General features: G+C 39.5%; 1 protein-coding gene and 1 long non-coding RNA gene across 6 annotated transcripts in view; one reads left to right on the top strand and one right to left on the bottom strand.

The window, feature by feature from the left end:
* The window catches only part of GRIK1 (glutamate receptor, ionotropic, kainate 1), a 460,689-nt gene that overhangs the window by 193,269 nt on the left and 241,338 nt on the right, over positions 1-26,082 (top strand). The window lies entirely within an intron of this gene.
* On the bottom strand, positions 1,348-16,998 carry LOC105553668. Its single transcript, XR_001008189.1, has 5 exons — positions 16,873-16,998; positions 16,034-16,342; positions 6,445-6,623; positions 5,711-5,756; positions 1,348-1,776 (listed from the first exon to the last, which is right to left on the bottom strand). It is a non-coding gene; the product is annotated as an uncharacterized LOC105553668 (long non-coding RNA).

Here is a 26,082-nt window from a genome sequence, read left to right on the forward strand (position 1 = left end):
ATATTAGATTTTATTATAAAATAAAAGTAGGAGGGACAAAAATCCTGCACACTCAAGTGTGGTGTGTGCAAAGTGCTCAAGTAACTTAGAAATAAATAAAGGTCTTTGACTTCTTGGTACTATATTAGCATATTCCTCTGTTCTTCTAAGAGCATATGGCTCTGCCAGAGGCAGGAGCTATAAGAAGGGAGGCAGAAATGCAAAGAGGTCTTGATCTTTTAAAGGAAATATATTTCACTATTTTTTCTCCATTTGAAAATCATATTTTATTTCAACCTGTTAGGTTTATATTTTCAAGTCAATAAAAATGTGTAAAATGTCTAATAGGGCTTGGAATGCATTTTATGAATAGTCTGGGAATTGAAGACTGAAAGCCCTAAGTTTTCTGAATTCACGATTTTAAAATCTCTAAGTCCCAGTATCTAGCATGTTAAAGATAAAGTGAAGTTTAGTCACATTTATAATATATTTAATTTTTGCATCCAAACTGACAAAAGGGAGTTCACAATGCTTTTAGTTCTGATGCTTTTGTGGGGAGCAGGTACCTTTCTGATTTCTGCTACTGTGTAAGTATCTAGAAATCAGTTATCTTATGCTCTTATGATGTGGTTGTTTATGAAGACACAGCCATCAGCATTGATTGTGTGGCTTCATTATTGACCTTGCCTAGGGGAATTTGGACATCAAACTTTGGATTTAAAAATTATTTCTATGGAGGTTAATTAGCTTTTTGTTAGTGGTGTTTCCTTTGAATGACATTCAGGGGAAATAGGAAAGTCTGAGCTGACACAAAATTTTAGATGACTTTGCAACAGGGAAATTACTTTTTTATGGATGTGGGTACGCTAACGCTGTTAACTAACACTAATTAACTCTGCCTAGAGACAGTCCCAGCAGCTGCATGAAATTAGGATGGTGCTGTCCTACAAAATCCACACGGCTCTGCCTAGAGACGGTCCCAGCAGCTGTATGAAATTAGTATGGTGCTGTCCTACACAATCCACATTGCTAAGGGAGGAAATGAATAAAGGTTTCTGAACATCCATGGAAAAATAAAGTGTTTTCTGTGGCAGTAGTAAACTGAAAGTAGTATTTAATCCTAGATAAAGTTTTCACCACCCATTCTTCTGTCCCCATCCTACCAACTTGTGAAAAAATAGGAATCCAAGTGTCTTGTTCTTTCAGTTTCCAGACACCCAATGTGGTCCTCTCAATACGTGTCTGCATCATCTTCAGTCTCTGGCTGAGCTCCCAGCAGTTTCATATTTTCCCCCATTCTGCCCCCCTCCAATTATGTTTCTGAATGTGTACACATCTGTTTAAGAAAGCAAAAGAATCTAAAAGTAATTGGTGTCTTTCTTGGAAAATTAACTCATTTATTTAACCAGCATTTTATTCAGTACTTAGATGTGTCCAGGAAATACATGAGCTTTGGAACATCTCTTTCTGAATCAGCAGCTTCCACACCAAGAGAGTACGCCAGAGTGAAACCTAGCAACTGCCAGAAACTAAATTTAAATCAAATTGTGCATAACTTAATCACAAGATTACGTGTTCTATTTACTCAATTGTATTAACAGCAGTCATTCTAAGGCAATGTTTCACTGTCATGGGAGGCTGGAGCCCGGCATGCCCTCGTGTTCCAGTTTCCTTATTCTTGCCTTGGTTTGAGAGCTTAGAATCTCGATCACGTGACGACCACTCTACTGGAGCAGCAGGAGCATATTTGGTTCTCGTTCTATCATCAGAGTCAGCCACCCTCCTGGCTCTGATACTCTGAGGACAGGAGAAAGGGAAGGACAAAAGTCAAAAGACAGGACCATGACATAAACTCTAATACTAACCCCAGCTCACCCACTCCTCAAATAATTTGACCACCATTGGACAGAGCTGCAATACTCTGAAGGCTTTATGCCTTCTTATGACACTTTGTCCCTGTATTAGTCTGTTTTCACGTAAAGAATGCCTGAGATGGGGTAATTTATAAAAAAAAAAAAAAAAAAGGTTTAATGAACTCACAATTTTGTACGGCTGGGGAAGCCTCAGGAAACTTACAATCATGGCAGAAGGCAAAGGGGAAACAGGTATCTTCTTCACAAGGGAGCAGGAAGGAGAATGAATGCAGGAGGAACTACCAAACACTTATAAAACCATCAGATCTTGTGAAAACTCCCTCATTATCAGGAGAACAGCATGGGGGAAACCACCGTCATGATCCAGTCACTTCCCACTAGATCCCTCCCTCGACAAATGGGGATACAATTCAAGATGAGATTTAGGTGGGGACACAGAGCCAAACCATATCAGTCCCCTTAGCAGACAGAAACCTGGCACTACATTGGAGGAGAAAAGTTGGCTTAGTTTCAGAAGGGAAATTTCAAGCTAGAAACCTGGAGGAATGGGAGAAGAATCTGGTGTTACATCGTTTTCTCATTAATCAGAATCTTAGAACTTCAAAAGATAATCTCAGCTGTCTGTGTGACACATCCAGCATTTCATTTCAAGTACTACATTGAACACGTTGACAGGAATTTATTCATTTTGAAATGAAAACAAATGACACTGAAAGAAAATTAGGGCTGGCTGATTTGATGAGAAAAGCATGACTCTGCAGTCTAAAGGTGACTTTGTAGAGGCTCCCAATTTAAATGCAGGGTGGTCCTGTCCTCCTGGTACTACAGCTCTAGAATTCTTAATGCACGGATGGAAGTTGCCAAAAGTGAGTGAAGAGAAACTCACATATTGTCTTCTTTTCTCTTGTATAATCAAAGAAAAGCAAGCATGAGCCCCTGAAAAGTTATTTACCTCTTTTCCTATTATAGTTGGAATTCTAGTGAAATTAGAATAGCAATTATCACTTAAATAGCTGTAATAATTGAAGACTAGGATGAATAAGTTGTAAGTGGCCTACTTACCTTCAAATGTAATTCCTCACAATTTGCAGAATGAAACAGTGAACCTAGTGTTTCTTTTATGGTAAAGTAATCATTTTTAAAATGAGAGAAAATGCTGTGGTTTTAAAACTTAGCATGTCTGATTTTTAAGTTAGTCTTTCAGGTAATCTCAGAATGTTATTCACATGGCACCTTACGATGATGATGCCCTCCTGGAAAGACATGAAGACTAACATTTAGATCTATCTTTTCCAAAGACAGAATATTTTTTAACTAGAGAAACCATGTCCCCTGAACTAGGATACAGCATTGCATGAAGGAAACTGTGAACATTGAAAATCTCCATGTTTCAAACATTGCCATGTGGAAAAAATATTGTACTGCATAGCTTTATTTATTTTGTATAATAGAAACATTTCTTGCTGGGAGCAGTGGCTCATGCCTAGAATCCCAGCACTTGGGAGGCAAGTGGATCACCTGAGGTCAGAAGTTCGAGACCAGACTGGCCAACACAGTGAAACCCCATCTCTACTAAAAATACAAAAATTAGCCAGGTATGGTAGCAGGCACCTGTAATCCCAGCTGGGATGGTGGGACAGGAGGCTGGGGCAGGAGAATTGATTGAACCTGGTAGGCAGAGGTTGCAGTGAGCTGAGATTGCGCCATTGCACTCCAGCCTGGGCAATAAGAATGAAACTCTATCTAAAAAAAAAGAAAGAGAGAGAGAGGCTGGGTGCAGTGGGTCACACCTGTAGTCCCAGCACTTTGGAGGCTGAAGCGAGTGGATCACGAGGTCAGGAGATCGAGACCATCCTGGCTAACATGGTGAAACCCTGTCTCTACTAAAAATACAAAAAAATTAGCCGAGCGTGGTGGCGGGTGCCTGTAGTACCAGCTACTGGGGAGGCTGAGGCAGGAGAATGGCATGAACACGAGAGGTGGAGTTTGCAGTGAGCCGAGATCGGGCCACTGTACTCCAGTCTAGGTGACAGAGCAAGACTCCATCAAAGAAAAGAAAAGAAAAGAAAAGAAAAGAAAAGAAAAGAAAAGAAAAGAAAAGAAAAGAAAAGAAAGAAAGGAAGGAAAGAAAGAAAAGGAAGGAAGGGAGGGAGGGAGGGAGGGAGGAAGGGAGGGAGGAAGGAAGGAAGGAAGGGAGGAAGAAAAGAAAGAGAAAGAAAGAAAGAGAAGAAAAACATTTCTAAAATTCTAACTGTAATAGTAAAGGCATAAATAGAATTTGATTTAAAAGACAACTGAATTTCACACACAGTGAATACTTGTGAAATACAAGAACTTTTTCTAAATAAATATTTATCTTAATATATAGCATGATTTGCTTTTTTTCATTTCAGAATTGATTTTCTTGTTGAAAGTTATACAGTAATATTTGATCTATTTCTTCAACATATTAATTAGATTTCTACTTAGGCTAAATGGCAGGCCTGTTTTCAGTACCTCAGAGAGAGCAAGGGTATTGTGCTGCATTCACTTGATGGAACTCTGCTGCACTTGGCCTATGGTCTTTCTGTCAAGCTGGTTGTGATAGCAAGGAATGCTGAATGCGCTCGTGAGTTCAAGAACCTGGTTTCTGAGCTGGAAGTTCACATCAGAGCATGTGCTGAGTGCAAGTGCAATGGGTCAGAAGCTAATGGAAAGGGTTCAAAGGGTGCAGGCAACAGGGGCACTGTGTCTCCAAGGGGCATTTACCAGCTTGGCAAAGTGCTTATCAGGGAAATTAGTGGTTTCTGACAACTTGGGTAAGTCACAGGTTTCATGGTGAAATTTATCATCATCAAGAGCAAGCCCACAGTAGATTACCGAGGACAGGGTATTGCCCTTGTAATCAGCAAGTATCACACAGGAAAGGTAAGTGTTGTTGTGAAACTAAAAAAGTAAGCCCACAAAATTTTGGAAATTCCACCTTGGCAGTCCCCAAACATAATCCCTTGGAATCTGTCTGGAAAGTTTTTTTCATCTGAATTACTAAAAGCCCTTCCAAGAGAAATTTGAGTCTTGGCCTTGTATGAACTGTGAACCACTGACAGACATCTACAGGTGTACAGAGGTACAGTTTTCTGTCTGTGCTTGTATCTACAGCTTTAACTGTATAAAGTGACTCAGTCTAAGCCACTAGCTCTTGAGACACCTCTGCAAGGCCGTGTATGAACAAGACCTACTAGAATTACTCTCAATGACTTTCAAATTCGGTCGCTGTTTTATTGTGGAAAGCTGTTAGAGAGAATTAATCTCCGAGGCATCTTCGCATACCACCGTGCCACCCATGGAGTGATGATTGCTCTTAAAGGCTAATTTGATTATGTGCCACCATTAATGGTGAAATGGGAAAGTTTCAAAACACTGTTAGCTTCAAATACAACAATTTCCCCCCTACCCCCCAAGCTTACTTGTATTTCAGTTGCAGAAAACATCCAGTGTTTCTTATTTAAAGGCCTGGCATTCTCTTGGCTTTTATGTTGGGGCACATGCCTGAGTCACACTTTGTGTCTGATGTGCAATGAGGTCCCCCTGGAAATTGCCACCTTTACTCACTTGCCACTTTGTCTCCGCCGATGAGGGTTTCCCAGCGCAAATAATCTGACAACCAGGCCACAAACAAGACGATGTCAGAGGTGAAAAGAAGATGAGGCTCTATCTAGAACAGTGTCATACATTCCCAACACTGTATATGCTTAGAGTTGGCAGGCAACATGTTAGGAAGAAACAGATCAGGCTTTGGAGTCAGAAAAAGTGGATTCAAATCTCAGGACCTTGGCCACAGGCCAATCACTTAATCTCTTAGGTCTCAGATTTCTCACCTATAAACAGAAGAAGAAATCTTTCTCATAAAGGAAGCTGTAAGAACTGGAACAGACACAGAATAAAGATTACTTTATGGACAACCAATAAATGGTAGTACTCTTTATTACTATCATTACAAAAAGGTTTGAACAGCTGCTCAAAATTATGGTTTGGGGCTCATTGGAATTAGAAACTTCTGTAGAGAAAATGTCCTTATTGAGATAGCCTAGGACAAATCAATCTTAGCATCTGTCACTGCCTACCTTCCAGGGAGGAGAGGAGTAGACAGCAGAGAGAAGTGAGGTCAGCTTTGTATAATGGACAAATCAAAGACAAACCAGAAAGAGTTAATGAAATGCATTCTACCTAAAATTAAACCCAGTATTCTATAACTCTCCAGTAATGTTACAGTGCCTCTATTGTCTTCCTTTGTTCGGGTTTCTGACTTCTGTTCTCCCTCTCCACGTCTTCTTGCCATTCTCTTTCGTATCATGTCTACGCATCTGTCAGTCTGTCTGCCAATAGTATAATCTATGATTCCAAAGACTTAAGAAGTACGTAAGTAAATACTGCTGTGCTAGGCACTCTGTTCACCAGTTGCTTTATATACATTCATTTAATCTTAACAACAACCTTGAAAACATAGCATTAGAAAATAAGGGAACTGAAGCTGTTTTCCCGTTAAAAACATTTCTGAAGATCTCACAGAGAGGAGCTTCTGAAGCCAGAAACTGAATCGGGACTTACCTACCTCCTTCCCAGTGCTGATGCTGAGTGGCTCCCTTAACTGAAACCCCTAAATTAGAGCTCCATGTTTTGTTTTGTTCTGTGTCCTGGTTGTTTCTCTGAGCTCCTTTGATCTGCTGTTTCTGGATTCACAGGCATCCCTTTTGCTGCTTCCTTGATAGCTCTGAGACAGGCTTGAAGAACCTGAAGAGAATGTTGGACTGAAAGAGGGTGCATTATCTCACTAAACACACACTAATGACCTAAGAAGAAGAGGCTTTGTGACTGTCCTTTCATAATTTTGCTCAGTGTTCTAGGACTATGTAAGCAAATACAGGCTTCTTTGACTGGAAGTAAATAAGTTTAATGATGTTTTGTGGCCAATCCCTTCCAACACCATCAAAATAAGCTGTTTGTCATGACTTGACCTTATTTTGTTATAATCCCTGTGATATGGTTTGGCTGTGTGCACACTCATATCTCATCCTGAATTGCAGCTCCCATAATTTCCATGTGTCGTGGGAGGGACGTGATGGAGACAATTGAATAATGGGGGCAGGTCTTTCCCATGCTGTTCTCATGATAGTCAATAAGTCTCATAAGATCTTACGGTTTTATAAAGGAGAGTTCCTCTATACAAGCTCTCTTACCCGCCACCACGGAAGATGTGACTTTGCTCCTCATTCACCTTCCGCCATGATTGTGAGGCCTCCCCATCCATGTGGAACTGTGAGTCTGTTAAACCTCTTTCCTTTATAAATTGCCCATTCTCGAGTGTGTCTTTATTAACAGCGTGAGAACAGACTAATACACCCAGTAACAGAGACTTGATGTTATTTCCCAAATCTTAGTTCTTTTCCCTCTTTGGCATGCAATCAGAGTATATTTCACAGCTTTCCTTGCATTTAGGTGGGCACGGATGATTAAATTCTGACCAATGGAATGTGACTCCAGCAGGTGAAAGGTGGAAGATCTCTAATGTGGAACATGCTACTCCTTCCCACTTTCATGACCTTCACTGTTCTCTGATTAGAGCAAAAGATAAATTTCTATTATTTCAAGCTAAGATCTGAGAAACACTTGTCATAGATAGCCTACACTGTCCAGTGCAATCTATTTCAAGAATATAAAGCAGCTTCCCTCAACTGGGAATAACTTTGCCAATTAGGGACATGGAAATGTCTGGACACACTTAAGATTACAACTGAGGGAGGGGTAGTATTGGCATTAATGGGTAGAGGTCAGGAATGTTGCTAAAAATTCAAAAACATGGGGCTGTCTTCCACAGCATAAAATTATTCAACCCAAAATATCGTTAATGCAGAAGTTGAAAAATCTTGCTTAAAGTTAAATCCTCTGGGGGAAAAAAAATGATTATCTGGTACACACTCAATCAGCTCTTGATTGACTGGCTTCTTTGAGAAAGAACTTAAAAAATAATGCTATCCTCATGCCAACAATCTTTTAAGCAGGAATTTATTAGGAAAAAAAATTAGTCATAGAAGTAATCACTATTTATGTTTCAAATTTTCTATATATAAGAAATTGTGTTCGTTAATTAAATTGGTAAATTTTGTAAAACAAACATCTTTTATTCACAGAAGTAGTGTAGTTTAGTTAATCGATGCACTTAAATCTGGAGGTTGACCATTATAACATTAGCACTATGTGAGGAAAACATATGCTGTTTACCAAAATAGTTAATCTGAGAAGCTGAAGGAAACCTTCTACCCTGATTTTTGAGTTCCTGCTTTGTCTGCAGGGATTTACCGATTGGAACAGCATATGTGACGGGAATTGAAATGAGACCACCAACCCCTCTCAAATGTGATATTGGAACAGTCCCTGGTTGGGATATATCCATTTCAGTCACTGATTTGTATTTCTTTTTTAAAATTTTTTTATTTACTTTTATTTTTTATTTTGAGATGGAGTCTCACCCTTGTTGCCCAGGCTGGAGTGCAATGGTGCGATCTTGGCTCACGGCAACCTCCGCCTCCCAGCTTCAAGCGATTCTCCTGCCTCAGTCTCCCGAGTAGCTGTGATTACAGGCACCTGCCACCACGCCTGGCTAATTTTTGTAATTTTTTTTTAGTAGAGATGGGGTTTCACCATGTTGGCTAGGCTGGTCTCAAATTCCTAACCTCAGGTGATCCGCCCGCCTCAGCCTCCCAAACTGCTGGGATTACAGGTGTGAGCCACCGAGCCTGGCCACTGATTTGTATTTCAAGTGGCAAACTAAAAGGTACAAATATGATAGAATTTTCTCATTTATTTTAAATATCACATGCTCATAATAAAAATTTTTCCTAAATGTTCCTTGAGGCATCCACTTAAATAACTCAAAAATGGTTTTTTTAGTCTTTAAGAGGTTTTTGTAAGCCAGACTACCTTAATAACCATGGCCTCAATCACAGACAGTAAAAATACACTTTGCATTTCTCTTATAACCCTAATATCTAGGCCAGCTCCCAGTAAGATGTTATCCTAACCTTTTTACCTAATTCATGACAGATTTTTGGGATATATTCTACTTTCCAGGCACTGAGTTAAATTCTGGAGACCAGAAAGACCAAGACGTTGTCCTTACACTGACATTTTATCTAACAATCCTGTTTTCAGATTCCTTGCCCTTAGTTCTCCCAATTTTTTTATTTCTCCTCTAGTTCTCATTCCATATCAGAGGGCTCCTGTGGCTGCTCCTTGCTCTGTGGGATTACACTCTTCCACCTGCCTCCTGTCTCTGCAGGTAAAGAGGCACCCAAAGGAGCGTCCACTCTACAGACACATTGCTCTCTGGAGCCACGTTCTTGCTGTGGCTACTGTGACTTTACCACATTCCAGGACAAGCAATTTAAACCTCATGCCTCAGATCCCCCACCTGGAATGTGAGAATGATAGTGGTATTCACCTCTTAGGGTCACCATGAAGAGGAAATAAGTGAATGCCTGTTAGTTAACTGTTAAGAACAGTGCCTGGCACATGGTAAATGGTGTCCCATGTTGATGTTGATGCTGATGTTCTTACCCTAAGTTCTCCCTTTCCCTTCTCAACCAGGGCAATTAACCTGCCTTGTGCCTGATTTCCTCAAGGCTAAAGTGTAGGATGATCATGCTTCAAATCAATGAATCCATACTAATATACTAACAGGAAAAGACTTGAGAACTTCCAGGCACCCTTTCTTTCTCCTCTAGCTTAAAGGAGATGAGCAGAAAACAAATATTTGTTTTTATCCACCACTACAATGTGATAGAAATATAGAATTGGTGTACTCAAATATGAACCTTCATATTTGGATTATATGGAAAATAATATTTTAGGATTCTTACTAGTATTAGTCAGCATTCCATGAAAGAAACATATAACTAGGATAGACAGATAGATAATAGCTAGCTCGGTAGCTAGCTAGATAGATTTAGACATATAGACAGAGTACAAAGAATTGGTTTACATGACTGTAGAGACTAGATAAGTCTGAAATCTATAGGGCAGGCCATCAAGAAGGAGAAAATGAAGACTCCCAAGCTGAAGCTAATGCTGCATTCCACGGGGAGAATTTCCTGTCCCCCAGGTACACCTCAGTTCTACCCTCACATCCTTTCAACTGGTTGGATCAGGCCCACCCAGATTATGGAAAATAATCTGCTTTACTGAAAGTGAACAGATTGCAGATGCCAACAATCTCTCCTGCATAGTAAAATACCAATCAACAACAAAGACAGATTACAGCTGGAACAAATGCACTTAGTACACTTGGATTTTTCCATACTAATGAAGTTAAACAGAAAAATAAATAAATACAGCAATAGGAAAGTCCAAAATAACTCATGTGTGGCTTTGTTATGTACTTGGAGATAGATGCTTACACGTATGTGTCATGCCTACAGAGACTGAGGTCCCAGGCAGGAGACCGAGAATACGGAAGGAAAAACTAAATTTCCTATAGAAAATGCGTATAAAACAGGTTTCAGAGCCAAATAATCACATGTTCAAATCCTGTTTCCTACTATTTAGTTGAGTTACACAGTATTTCAGATCGTGAAACCATAATTTCCTCTCTTACGAAATGGAGAGTAGTCCTCATCCTGTGGGATTTCTCTGAGGAATAAATGCAAAAGCACACATCTGACACAGAGGACTGTGATTGTCATTTCAATGTGTCAGCTTGACTCGGTGACAGTACCCAGTCATTCAATTAAGCACCAACCTGGGTGTTACTGGCAAGGTTGCTGAAATACTGTGTAACTCAACTAAATAGTAGGAAACAGGATTTGAACACGTGATTTTTTGGCTCTGAAACCTGTTTTATACGCATTTTCTATAGGAAATTTAGTTTTTCCTTCCGTATTCTCGGTCTCCTGCCTGGGACCTCAGTCTCTGTAGGCATGACACATACGTGTAAGCATCTATCTCCAAGTACATAACAAAGCCACACATGAGTTATTTTGGACTTTCCTATTGCTGTATTTATTTATTTTTCTGTTTAACTTCATTAGTATGGAAAAATCCAAGTGTACTAAGTGCATTTGTTCCAGCTGTAATCTGTCTTTGTTGCTGATTGGTATTTTACTATGCAGGAGAAATTAGAATATTTTACTATGCAGACTAATTTACACACAGAGTTGTCATCCTATCAAAGCCAGTTTTCAAACACCCAGGACTTCTCTGCATACTGCAGTTTTGGTGACGAGTCTGCCTGCCTAGCAAAGGGTACCTAACTTTGAAGGATTTTTCTCCTTAAGAAAAAGGATCCCAATACCTCTTACTGGTTCATGGAGATTTCCATATGTTCTGATCCAGGTAGGTTTTGCTCAATGTACATATGATCTACATAACTATACAAGGGCACAGAACATCCAATAATCCAATCGCACACCCTATTCCCTCTTCTGAGGCACACAGACTTTTCCCTTAGATCTTCATACTGTTCACCGAAAAATATTTCATACACCTGTACATGAAATCAAAGACTGCTTTCTTTAATAAAGCAAAAGGATGATTTTAAAGGTAACTCTTTTAAAAATAGCTTGTCAATATCTGCTTTTATACTCTAGAACAGAGTGAATGATTTGTTTTCTACTTTTGTTCCCATTTCTCTTTCTTGACCTAAAGGGAGTTGGTAAAATTTTCTGCGGTTTCATGGGAACAATTTGATGGTAGCTAACAGTAATAAGAAGCCTATCTATGCCAGAGGGCTTTGCTACACTGGCCTCATCTGTGGAGAGTCCAACACTGATTTCGTCACAGGCTTCATGTCTTGAGCATTCAATTTGCCTCTAAGATATTTCAGTGCCTGGAGAGTTAAGATGTTTTCTTGACAGGCAGCCAAGGAAGCCAAGTACGTGATTGATTTTCCTAGAGAGAAAAAAGAAAATCTTCCCATTAATTACCTCTTATCTATTTTATAATGCAGACAAAGGGCTTGCTTCTCAATCAAAGTATATTTTATTATACATGAAGAAGAGAATATCCTTTGTTACATTGCACTAGACAATGTATTTTATAAAATTGTTATTAACTATTAATAATTGCTATTATGCAATGGGCCAATATTCTTTTCCACTAAACATGGATGAAGTAAGACAGCTTGCAAACTCAAAACACACGCACATGTGCGCTCTCACCTGAAAAAGAGCTCTTGCCTCTGGCATGTTATCATCTGACAACAGCATAGGGTACTGTGCGTATTATTTTGCAGGTTCTCCAAATAGGAACTAGAGCAGCCTGTCATATCAAATCTGAACTTGTCTGGCATTTCTAAGCAGAGTCCTCCACTCCCACCTTCTCCAATCATTTAAGAAATCTCCTTTCCTGGTACCGTTCAATAACAGATGCATTACCTATAGACACGTTTTATTTTTTTGGAGGCAGGGTCTCACTCTGTCACCCAAAGTTGGAGTGCAGTGGCACGATCCTAGCTCACTGTAGCCTTGAACTCCTGGGCTCAAGCAATCCTCCTGCCTCGGCCTCCCAAGAAGCTAGCACTACAGGCACATGCCACCACACTCACTAATATTTTATTTTTTAAGTTTTTTTTGTAGACATATGAGTCTCAGTATTTTACTCAGGCTGGTCTCAAATCCCCGGCCTCCAGGGATCCTCCCACCTCAGCCTCTCAAAGTGCTGATATTACAGGTGTGAGCCACCGTGCTTGGCCATATTTTTTCTTTGAATTTACTTTGTGCAATATTGTTAAGCTCCTTTTTCTGGCCATTTGGTCTCATCCAAGAAATAGGAAGCTTCTTGCGAAGAAGAAACAGACTTTCTCTTTCGAGAATTTTCACACGTCCTTCATGCTTACAGCATATAACCAAAGAATACGCAAAATTTTTTGTAGGACCTCAACAAAATTAAGTTCCTTGTTCTTATAAATAGTTAAATTAGGGGTAAAATGACTGAACAGGAAAGCTACTGTTAAGGATATCATTCCTGGACCAAGTGCTTAGGCACATACTAATGAAAGCAAGTCCCAGCCCATTCTAGCTCTGACCTTATCTCATGGAAGTTACCAGATCACTATCTACAGAAACGTTAAAAGTCCAAGGGCATCAAAAGGATAATAGAGTTGCTTCAGAAAAACCAGCTTCTTCTTGAACCCTAGGGAAACCTTGGAGACATCATGAATTTCTCAGAAGAGCCCTAGCTCTAGAGACTGTTATCTCTTGCCAGTACTAAAAAGGCTTAGCATTTTAATTCAGATTTTCTATACTGAGACAACATATGCTAACCATATTTGGAAGCAATTAAAATGGTGACACCCACTGCCATGCGCACATGTCCTCATTAACTTTGGGAATGTGTTACAGGCAGGTAGGAAAGACAGCTAGCTTCTCAAAAGAAAACCCCCATAAGTGGAATTAGAATGGCAAATAATGGGAACAATCATAATGCAAATGCACATTAAAAGGTCATTAACAAACTGGTCAAATTACTTGCAACCTATGTAAAAATCAGATGCACCAGTATCCACCAGGACATATGCAGATTCCCTCCCATTGTAGTAAAAACCATCTTGCCTGTAACAGATTGACTGGGTGTGTCAGGCTGAGAGGCATTAGCAGAGCTGCTGTGTGCATGGAAGGAATAAAGAAGGACTTATGGAGCATGCAATTGCAAGTTCTCCCTGGGCCCAGGACTATATCATTAAGAGGTGGCTCCTTAATAACATACGCTCACTCCCCATTCCCATCCACAGAGATAAAGTCATGGTAAACCTTCAGCAGCAAGAGCAACCTTGAAGGGGAAAAGTGGCACCAAGAGGCAGCTAAAGGAAGGTGATCTGGAAAAAAGGTCCAGTCCCACCATTACTATTACCAGATGAAATGGAGGTAGGCTAAGGACAGAAATGTGCAAAAGGCTGCAGTAGGGGTGGTGTGAGGCAGCTTTCTTGCCAACTAACCATGTTTAAAACCTATCTAATATACAGCAAATATATATTATAAGATATATATTATATATATTTATCAAATATATATTATAAGATATATATTATATCTATTATAAGATATATCAAATATAACCAAATGTTCTATCTGTCAGGCCTCTGAGCCCTAGCTAAGCCATCATATCCCCTGTGACCTGCACGTATACATCCAGATGGCCTGAAGTAACTGAAGAATCACAAAAGAAGTGAAAATGGCTGGTCCCTGCCTTAACTGATGACATTACCTTGTGAAATTCCTCCTCCTGGCTCATCCTGGTTCAACAGCTCTCCCACTGAGCACCTTATGACCCCCACCCCTGCCCGCCAGAGAACAACCCCCTTTGACTGTGATTTTCCACTACCCACTCAAATCTTATAAAACGGCCCCACCCCTATCTCCCTTTGCTGACTCTCTTTTCGGACTCAGCCCGCCTGCACGCAGGCGATTAAAAAACTTTATTGCTCACGCAAAGCCTGTTTGGTGGTCTCTTCACACAGACGTCAGTGAAAATATCAAACCTATCTTATTAGATATATCAATTTGATATCTAATAATATATCAAACCTCTTATTTGATATATCAGTATCACAGGTTTTCTTTCTTCTTATGAGAATCTGTAAGAGAGCTGACTCTGCAACAGTCTCCAAATTTTGCTTCTCTCATTCTTCTCTCTCCTTCTCTCTCTCTATTGACCCTCATCAGAAAATCAAGGAGAGATTGGCCCATACTTCCTGGTGTCCTACCTTTACTAGAAAATCTGCCTCAGCAATCAGTAATTCCAGACAAATGTGGTGCCACATTTTGTCTATACACCCCTGCTAGGTCCCCAAATGTCAGCGTGATTCTGAGTCTCAAATCTTTGCAGTTCCAAGTAAAATTGCCACATCTTTTCTCTCTACCAGATGCCTCCTGTCATCACTGTTGACCCAGAGCTCTGGCTCAGGGTGATGTTTCTATCACGTGGTTGGCTTGTCTTTCCTTTAGAATGGATCCAGAGTTGGAGTTTGCAAATGTAGAGTAGGTGCATATTCAGAAAGAAAGCAACACAGCAAGAAAGGAATAAAGGACGAGAGAGGGAGGGAAGGAGGGAGGAAGGGAGGGAGGGAAGGAGGGAGGGAGGGAGAGAAGGAAGGGACAGAAGGAAGTAAAATAGGGTGACTAGTTTAGGTATGGTTGTACATATTTTAATTACCACAAAAAGACTCTTCCCTCTCCCCAATTAATTCTTCTATCCTGATTCCTCATTGTATATGAAATGCTATCATTAAAAAAGAATTTGTTGGTTCTTATCCCTACAACTACTACTACTAATACTCTTATATAACAACTACTAGTAATATTCATGAAATATACAAATAAATAAAAATAAATAGTAAAAATAATAAAGACTTCACAATTTAGATTATGTACTTTTGATATTAAATAGAAATTTACGCTTTTCATAAACAGACTCTTTTTAACTTCACTGCAACATGTAGACTATGTTTTATTATACAGATAAGAAACTGAGACTCAGAGAAGTTAAATAATTTAATGAAATTCACACAGAAAATAAATTTTATAGTTGAAATATATAAGCAGTTCTTCTGACTTTAAAATATGATCCTTCCCACCCCCATATATCAAGTTGTATGCTTTCACTTGCCGCCTTTTAAAAGGTAGAAATAATCCTCAGTCAAGTGCTGCATGTGAATTCATATTAAAGTGTCTGCACTCTCCTGCTAATAAAGACCCAAACGTGGCAGAAATGGTACAGAAGAGGAGGCAGCTTGGGATCTGGCAGTCTTGTGAAGGGTCAGTCATGGCCATAAACAAGGATATGTGGAATCCAATGGGAGCCTCCTTAACTAGCACATCCCAAAGAAGTTACAGAGAGCTCAAGCCCTTCAGCCCATTTCACGGATGGAGATGCTGAGGCCAAGGCTATTAGACCTGCCCACTATGCCATATCTGATTGGTGCCAAAGCTGAGTCTCCTGACTTCCAGTCTAGTGAGCTTTCTATCATCCAGTCCTATCCCTATGTGATCAGCTGCATAAATTCTGAGGAAAACAACTGACTATATTGTTCAATATCTACTATAACATGCAACTTGCTCGTCGGAAAGTTAAGGCTAACTTTTTCCCCAACAGGAGAGTCAGAAACAAATCACTTTTAGTAATAATGAAGCTCTGTTAGAAGTACCACTCACCTTAAAAATGTGTTTAGGAATTATTAATCTCTCAGCATTCTGATTTTCCTGGCTTTCTGAAGCTAAGATGTTGCAGGAGAGCCTTCGTGGCTTTGATCACAGGCAATCAAAGAGGACTTTGTGTGGCTTCCAGGGACACGCTGTTGCTGGAAAAGTTGGAGCTCTGCTATGCAAAAGAAACTGCTACAGAAATCCCCTTCATTCTTAACTTCAGATCAAATTAGGATCAGAAGGCTCTTGTTTGTCCCCCAGGAGTCTGTGGTTTTAATTTTCTTATCTGCATTTTTCTTTCCTGCCTTTTCCAGGTAGCTGTCACAAAAAATATGAAAAGGGTGTTAATGTGTTGATCGTTCTTTGCTGCTTCTCACTTTCATGTTTACAGCAAGAAGAGCAATTGTTTCTACCAGTTGCTTTAGTGTTTTGAGTTCTTATATGTGTAATAACTATCTTGGTAGGCCCAGAACACACCATTTCATCCAATTTTGAAATTTGGATTTTATACCCAATGGATTATTTTAGTACGGATTACGAATGCTTATACTATTCTGCCTAGCAGAGTTTGGGTCATAAAAATCGTTAAATGTAAAATATTGCACAGAGTTGCCCAAATTGTCATATCTCTGGCCAAATTTACGGAAATAAAAAGAGTCATGCAATTGGGTTGTTTCTACAGTTTGGAAACTTCGGCTCTTACCCTCTCTTAAGCTACTCAGGAAATTTCCAAACTCTAAAATCTGAGAGGAATGGTTCAGACAGACAAAGGTGGTCCAGAATGGAGACTTACCTGATGCCAAGGATGGTAGGACCCATGGGTGCCCACTTCACCCATGTGATCCTACCTCTTGTGAGGCTTCACTGATGACCTTGGCTTCCTCTTTGATTAACTTTTTGGTGGCTGAGCCTCTTGAAATTGACTTGGACAAACTTGGACAAACAATTTTCTTTTGAAACAACAGAGTGTAACTGAAATACTGCTGGAAAATTCAAACAATACTCTTATTAATGCCGGGGGAAACAATACGTAAATAAATCCAAGAACTTAGATGAATACTTAAGAAACATACACCTTGCTTTCACAGTGTTAGCTGGAACTCAGGAAAAGGGTGTTGGAAAAAGTGGAGGTGGCATGGTTCTTTTATTTTATTGTTTAAGATGAAAGGTGATTAAGCATGTTAAAATTCTAAGGGAGAAAATGTTTGCTCTAAATTGTGACATTAAAAAGACTAACATTAAGTCACAGAATATTTCTTCAATGGACTACTGAAATTTATGTCTGCAATCACTATTCATATTTTCTATTCTTTTTTTCTTTGAGATGGAGTCTCGCTCTGACGCCAGGCTGGAGTGCAGTGGTGCAATCTCTGCTCACTGCAACCTCTGCCTCCCAGGTTCTAGCGATTCTCTTGCCTCGGCCTCCCGAGTAGCTGGAACTACAGGCATGTGCCACCACGCCCAGCTAATTTTTGTATTTTAGTAGAGACGGAGTTTCACCATATTGGTCAGGATGGTCTTGATCTCCTGACCTCATGATCCACCCGCCTCATCCTCCCAAAGTGCTGGGATTACAGGCGTGAGCCACTTTACCCAGCCCATGCTTTCTATTCTTTCTTCAACAAACTGATACTTTCTTCCTTCGCCTCTTCTCAGGGTCTGCCTTGCTTACCTTAACCCATACAGGAAGCCAGATCACAAGTGGAGATTTCCTTCCTGACATGTAAAGAGCACACAACAAGGATTTGGGAGATTAATCTGATGTGTAAGAGCCAGACACATCCTACTCAAAAGGCTGCTCTTATACTCCCTAGCTAGGACCATGCTTAAATGGCATGCCCATATTGCTCTGAGACTTTCTTTTCCCTTATCCTCCCAAGGCTGTGCAGACATCAGTTGAGACTATATTCTTCCTTAGTACTCTAATACATTCGGGCTGGTTACAATCAAGTCTTGCAGTCTGGGAGTTCTTTTGTCTATTTAAGGTAACTGTGATTCTCCACTTTTATTTATTATTTGTTTGGCTCAAAGTTTAGCTCTGAGGGAACAATTTTATTTTCATTATTCCTAAGTTCTTGGGAGACACCTTATGGTATCCCACATAGACTAACAATACCATGTAGCAGTGCAAATTCACTGTAAGTAAACCGATGAAAATCAGACCTTTAATCTGATCGAGGCGTAGAAAATGGCTACCTGAAAGTCACACTTTTTCTTTTTGATTATTTTGTATGGCAGTGCCTTGAAGTAGGGAAAAAACATTATCTTTTTCTCTGTGTGTAAAAATCACCAAAAGTTACTTTGAACATCCGAAGAACAACCCTTTAAATTGCTTTTCTGCTTGTTCCCTTCAATTGGCAGTTCTCTGGTTTTTATTTGCGTGTCATCTCTTTTAATGTCGTCTCTAAACCTGTTGCTCAATGATTCATTAAAATTGATAACAACCTACTTCAGATCGGCCAAGTCATTTCACCTGAACTTTTTCTCATAGTCACTTTACAATTAAAATCATTGAGTAAAATCTTAATTCTCTTGAGTAAACATTCATGATTTTCTGAATTAGCCAGAACTATATCAATATATGTGTCAATGTGCACATGTGTGTAGACAGAGAAAATGAGAGAGAAAGAAACAGGGAGACAACTGAAGGAAGGTTACCCACTGTACTATTGGTTTATTCTTTATTCCCATAGTAATTTGTTCAAACTGTAATTAAATCGCTTATCACATCATGCAATGATGTCACTATTTGTATTTGTTCTTGCCCTTACACTGCTTTATCCAGCTTTGTGTTTCAAGGGCTTGGCACATAGGCAGAAATTTCAGGGTGTTTAACAAATGTTTGATAAAGTAATTCATTTCAAATCAGGGCCCATGTGTGGTACCCAATCCCCATTCTAATGTAGAGAGATGTTAAAATTAACCATGCAACCTAACATAGCAGTCAGCATGCAGAAGTGAAAAATAGTTCCAAGCATTGTGCTATGTGTAGCTCTTCCCTTTTCTCAATTTTATTTTTTAATTTTTTTAATTTTGTTTTATTATTATTATTATTATTTTTTGAGACGGAGTCTCACTCTGTCGCCCAGGCTGGAGTGCAGTGGAGAGATCTTGGCTCACTGAAAGCTCTGCCTCCCAGGTTCACGCCATTCTCCTGCATCAGCCTCCCAAGTAGCTGGGACCACAGGTGCCCGCCACCACGCCTGGCTAATTTTTTTTGTATTTTTAGTACAGACGGGGTTTCACCGTGTTAGCCACGATGGTCTCGATCTCCTGACCTCGTGATCCCAAAGTGCCTCCCAAAGTGCTAGGATTACTTACAGGCATGAGTCACCACGCCCGGCCTCTCTTTTCTCAATTTTAAGAAATACAAAGTTAAAAAAATGTTGCTTTGATTGGCCAATTTACCATACAATATTTTGTGTTTCATGGATCCACTGTCCATGACCCACAGTCGTTCCATAACTATCAAGGATGCAAAAAATACCAGATTCAGGCTAAATGCCAGGAATTAAAGTCAGAACAAGTTTGAAATGAAAAAAATAATAATTGGTAAGTAGCCAGGAAGCATGACGTAAGTACTCATTGAGGGAATCAGAGGTCCCGGATTTTAACCCTGTACGCTTTCTACCTGTGGGATCTAAGTCAAGTGTATTAGTTGTCTATTGCTAACAATCTATTGCTAAGTTACCTATCAGTTACCCAAAGTTACCTGCCTTTACCCCAAAATGCAGCAGCTTAATACAACACAAATTTATTATCTCACAGTTTCTGAGTCAGGAATCTGGGCATAACTTAACTGAGCCCTCTTTCTCGAGGTCTCTCATAAAGCTGCAATCGTACACAAGAGTAGTGTCTCATCTGCAGTTTCAACAGCAGAGACATCTACTTCTGAGTTTACTCATGCAGTTATTGACAGTATTCAACTCTTGAGGGTCGTTGGACTGAGGACCTCGGTTGCAGTTAGCCAGAGGGCACCCTCAGTCCCTTGCCATATGAGCCTTTCCAACATACTATCTTGTTTTATCAAAGGGTACAAGCTCAGAAAGCATTAGAGAGAATCTGCCACCAAGATACATGTCACAGTCCTCTATAATCAAATCACAGACGTGACCTTTAACCAGTTTGTATTCTATTGAGGAGAAAGTTACTAGCCCCACTTTTAAGGGAAGGGGATTATACAAGACTGTGAATGCCAGAAGGTGGGGATCATTGGAGGCCACCCTAAAGACTGCCCGTCACCACAAGTGACTACGTTTCTCTAAGCCGCCTTTCCTCTTCCGTAAAATAGAGGTCAAAATGTCTCCTCCTCATGGGATTGATGTGGAAGTCAAATAGTACTTTAAGCCCTGAGCATATAGTGAGTGCTCAGTAAATGTTGGTCATCATTAGCTTATTACAACACATCACAAAATGTCCTATGCTGTCCTTATCCCAAGGACTATGGGAGTACCTGGAAAGAACAGATAACAAGGTCTTGAAACATATAGTCAAAATGTTCAGAACAAGTGAAGTCTATCCTGAGACCTGAAAGAAGGAGAGCTGTAATCAGATGAAGAAGAAGCAGCAAGACAATAGGATTCCAGGGAGAAAAGAAAAAAAAGAAAAAGTCTAGCTAAGGGAAAGTAGTAGTGCCAGATAGCTTGACAACTAGGAAGGATTTCTTGCCCCCTCTCCTCCTCAGAATGACTGCTTTGAAAAGTGGAACACAGAGAGAAGAAGTGATGTCAGAAGTGTGCAAATGTGCATCTGCATGGGTCAACTCCACCGCAAGGACACATGTTACACAGGACTCCACCCAATGGAAGTTGGTTGGCCTTTAATAAATACAGAAATCTCTAGAGAGTGAGAAAGAAGAGGATGAAAGTGGGGAAAGGAGTCAGAATTGTCATCTCTAGATGGAAAAGTTCTCTAAGTTTCCAGGGATGCCTCCTCTGGGAGTGAGATGCCACCCGGCTCCCAGCTCCTCTCAACCAGTGGCTCCCCGGACCAGGGAGAGGCAGACCCCCAGAAGAACTCCCTTGGCTCATCCATCCTCAAGAATTTTATTTTTATAAGTTAAAACTTATGTACATGAATTTCTATTTTTTTAACTTGTATTTTAAGTGCAGGGGTACAAGTACAGGTTTGTCACACAGGTAAACTTGGGTCATGGGGGTTTGCTGTACAGATTGTTTCATCACCCAGGTGTTAAGCCGAGTACCCATTGGTTATTTTTCCTGATCTTCTCCTTTCTACCACGCTCTGTCCGATGAAAGGCCCCAGGGTGTGTTATTCCTCAAGCATTTTATGACACCGTTTAAATTTCCCATTTCTAACATGGGCCAAATTTGACATTAGCCTAAAATTCATTTCATAACTTCCATATTTTGAGGTAATTATATTAATTTTCACTTGATTTATGTTTTCCTTTGAATCACTGATACATTTAGATTGCTCAAAATAAAACAAAATACTATTATTATTATTATTATTATTATTTTTGAGACAGAGTCTTGCTCTGTTGCCCAGGCTGGAGTCCAGTGGCCGGATCTCAGCTCACTGCAAGCTCCGCCTCCTGGGTTTACGCCATTCTCCTGCCTCAGCCTCCCAAGTAGCTGGGACTACAGGCGCCCGCCACCTCGCCTGCCTAGTTTTTTGTATTTTTTAGTAGAGACGGGGTTTCACCAGGTTAGCCAGGATGGTCTCGATCTCCGGACCTCGTGATCTGCCCATCTTGGCCTCCCAAAGTGCTGGGATTACAGGCTTGAGCCACCGTGCCCGGCCAAAAAAAATATTATTACTTTTATATATATATATTTTCTTTCTGAGACAGAGTCTCACTCTATCACCCACACTGGAATGTGGTGGCTCCCTCTCGGCTTACTGCAACCTTTGCCTCCCGGGTTCAAGCGATTCTCCTGCCTCAGCCTCCTGAGTAGCTGAGATTACAGGTGCACACCACCACGCCCAGCTAATTTTGTATTTTTAGTAGCGACAGAGTTTCACTATGTTGGCCAGGCTATGCTCAAACTCCTAACCTCAGGTAATTCATCCGCCTAGGCCTCCCAAAGTGCTGGGATTACAGGCATGGCCTGTAATGCCCAGACTAAATATTATTTTAAAGTACATGCTGAAGAACCACTTTCCCACTCCCATGTCTGTCTGCCCTCTTCCAAAGCACAAATGGTAACCACTTTAACTTTTCTCCAACTTGTTTCTTTGATTTTCTCCCAACATTTTATTTTGAAATTTTTTAAAGCAAGAAAAAAGTTGCAAAAATTCTATAAACACCCATATGCCCTTCAGAGAGTCATCACTTGATACCATTCTGCCTCATTTGCTTCATCTTGCTCTGTATGTATACATTTACATATATTTATTTGGGAGTTTGGTACAGAGATTCTGACACTTTACCCCTAGCATTGAAACCTCCTGTAGAAACATGCAGAAATATCTAAGAACACCTTGAAAAAAAAAAAAAACAAAAAAAAGAGGTGGGGAGGGGACTAGCCCCGTCCAGCATGAAACCATCCAATAAAGGCTCTATAATTAAAACAGTGGTACCAGAGCATTCCTAGACAGACATATCAGAGAAACAGCATAGAATATGCAGAAACAGACTCAAGTTTGTTTGTGGAAATTTAGAAGCAATTAAAGTGCCGTCTCAAAGCAATGAGAAAAATGTTCTTTTTAATAAATGGAGTGGATGAAACTGGATAGCTATTCGGAAAAATGTAACCTCAGATTCACTATGTACATAAAATACACTCCAAATGTGCAAAATATGAAACCATACTAGAAGAAAGCGTGAGTAAATTTCTTTAGAATCTAAGTTTAAGAAAATCCAGGTACAATTTCAGAAACTGATAAATTTGACTGTATACATGATTTTAAAACATCACATGGCAAAAAGTAAAATGTGTACAAGAAATTCATCCATGAAACCACTTTTAGTCCATATGTTTACTGAACCACGCAGTGAGGTTTATTATTCAGCAGGGATTAATGTTCCGTGAGTTTAGATGGAGCTAGGCTCTTTTCTCTGAAATTGCCTTTAGAGATGGGTTGGGTGACTCAATAGTATACAATGTTGTTCTGGGCCCAGGAAATGGATGTTGTACTTGAAGGATCTGCTTAGTGTCTCCAATCCAAGTATTTAATATCCTTCTATGTTTGTGTGGTTCTCTCTCTTTCTACTTAATTTTGCATTTAATATATTTCTAATAAAAACATGAGACTCAATTAAAGACTTTCCGTTTGAGTTGGAAGCATCAGAAGACAGAAATGTTTTTTTTTCCTGATTCCTTTTGAACAACAGAAATAAATTGAACTCAATCATGTTTGCATGAATGATTCTATTTTTGTTTAAGGAAATCTTGCATCCAAAGACTTTGCAGAATTAGATATTTTTCTTGTCAGAGTTTTGCTAACTAATTTATTTTTATTTGAAGGCATATGGTTAAGAGTATTTCCTTAACAAAATACCATGAAATTAATTTTGATGTATCACTGTAAATGAGGCCATTGTAACTTCTCCATCATTAAATATTCACAAACATCACCCACAGCTTTCAAAAGGACTCTGTTTCCTTCTCACAGCAAAGGCCTGGCAAGTAACAGCAGTCCATTTCCTAGTGATGGGTAAATGCAAGAAAATATATGAAAATCCAAGAATTTGTCAAATGAAACAACAGCAATCAATTTTCTACCACTCCACCTGTGGAAACATGTAAAAATCCCCAATGAGATTTTACACTATAAACATAACTGTTGGATAAGTTAAAATATGATAGTTTAATAAAAATGGTCATATTCCAACAGATCATTCAACTAGCAAGCTCTGAAACCTTCTATATGTAAATTAATACAGCAAGATGGCTTTTGTATCCTTCAAGAAATATGTGTCTTCTAGTAGGAATGTAGGCTGTTGAAATTTAAATAAGTTATTTTTTATCAATATAATTTTGAAATGGTTCTAGAATTCCAAAGGTAGAAATAGGAAAATCTGTTTTCCTTATTACAATTTTTAAAAATACGTTTCTTAGCTGATAAGGTACTAAATAGCAGCTACATTCACAATGATTTCAGAAATGCCCCCCGCCATCTCCCACTTTTCTCACAGTTTGTTCCCTTTTAAAATGTCACTATTGCTGTTTTGCAGTGACAAAAATATGCATTGATGCTCTAATAAAAAACATAAATTAACCAGTCCAGGACTGAACATCATTAGAAGAGCTGATCAATATAATAAAAATCTGGTCTCCAGTTTCAAGTCATGGCCTGAGAGAGCCATTTAATATCTTAGGAACTCAGTTGCCTAAATTGTGAAGAGTAAAGTTTTAAAAGGTTGCAAAGTGTCTTAAGGACAAGAAAAGCACCGGAAAGGATAATTTAGAGGAACATTGAGTATGCATTCCAAGAAGGCCCTGGCAAAAGGGCAATGGGAAGGGCTGGGATTAACCAGGTATCTGAGGATCGAGTACATATGGCCCTGGTAGTACAGAAAGGCTTTCCGAGAGAAACAAGAGCAGTAAGGTGTTTAAGGGAGTTGGTTCCTACATCTTCAGCTTCCATAGTCATCTTTCCTGAAATCGATCTTCTTGAGAAAGTAGAACACTTCAGTTATCTACTTGGTGAATTGCCCTTCCCTCCCTCAGCAAAGAAGAGGCCAACCTCTCAACCCCCCAGTCGTCTGCACTGCCTCGTCATAGGTATAATGACCCCTCTGTGATTGGTAACCATGGTTCCCATGTAACAAATCTTTTAGCAGATTGAGCACTTGCAAATATTTCACTATCAAAACATTAAAGGAGTAACTAATTTAATTGGCTAATAGATTGTTAAAGATACTCTTTGATGGCAGTTTGCTGTTTGATTTTGGCATGTGGCACTGAAGGAGTTCAAAGACATTGTTCTGGCAGAAGTCTCTCCATTCCCACCTCCTTATTTCTCTGAACAAGGTTTCTGAGCTGCCTCATGGGCTCGTTGTGAGGATTTCAGTTAATTAAGAAAATAGGCCGGGCGCGGTGGCTCACGCCTGTAATCCCAGCACTTTGGGAGGCTGAGACAGGCAGATCATGAGATCAGGAGATTGAGTTCATCCTGGCCAACATGGCGAAACCCCGTCTCTACTAAAAATACAAAAATTAGCTGGGTGTGGTGGTGCACACCTGTATTCCCAGCTACTCGGGAAGCTGAGGCAGAAGAATCGTTTGAACTCTGGAGGCAGAGGTTGCAGTGAGTCGAGATCGTGCCACTGCACTCCAGCCTGGTGACAGAGGGAGACTCTGTCTCAAAAAAAAAAAAAAAAAAAAAAGAAAAAGAAAAGGAAAATAAGGGGAGCACCAGGAGCAGTGGCTGCCATGTGATAAGGACTATGTGGGGGATTGATGCTATTATTACTGTTATACTATCATTGATTTATGTTGCTTGATGAATTGTGTACTAATAAACAATGTAATAGTCACTTAATCCGGAAGAAATTTTTTTAATTGAAAACATTTTGGTCACAGAAAACTAAAATGAATGCGTGTTATAAACAGTGTGTTTGTGTATGTGTGTGTGTGTGCGTGTGTGTGTGTTGCAAAACATATGACAGTTATCTATAAAACATCTCCAAATCATAAAAATATTTTAGGGTAAAATTATGATGGAAGAAGTTCAAAGAGAAAGGTGATAACATAAAAAGAGTGAAAAACAACTTAGTGTATATTTTTAAGTGGAAGTTGGTGGAATTGAAATTCCATTGGCATTTATATTCTATTGCATATTTTTAATTGAGTAAAAAAATTACCTTTAAATGCCAATATGTTGAGGATGTTGGAAATTATATATTTGACAGGTATTTAAAATCACTATCAAATTCGTTTAAATATTGTTCAAAATTACTTTTTTGGGGAGAAAAGAGCAAAAATGTCTGAAGACCTCTGCTTTGTATCGTATAAAATGAATGCAGGATGTTCCTTTACTCTTCCTAATCTTCATACTACTGCCAGAGTAACCGGCTAAACGCTCTAGCTTGGTCTTATCTCTCCTTAAACTTTTTCAATTCCACACTGCCTTTTGGATTTTAGGAA

This window comes from Mandrillus leucophaeus, unplaced genomic scaffold (assembly GCF_000951045.1).
Source record: "Mandrillus leucophaeus isolate KB7577 unplaced genomic scaffold, Mleu.le_1.0 Scaffold600, whole genome shotgun sequence".
NCBI lineage: Eukaryota > Metazoa > Chordata > Mammalia > Primates > Cercopithecidae > Mandrillus > Mandrillus leucophaeus.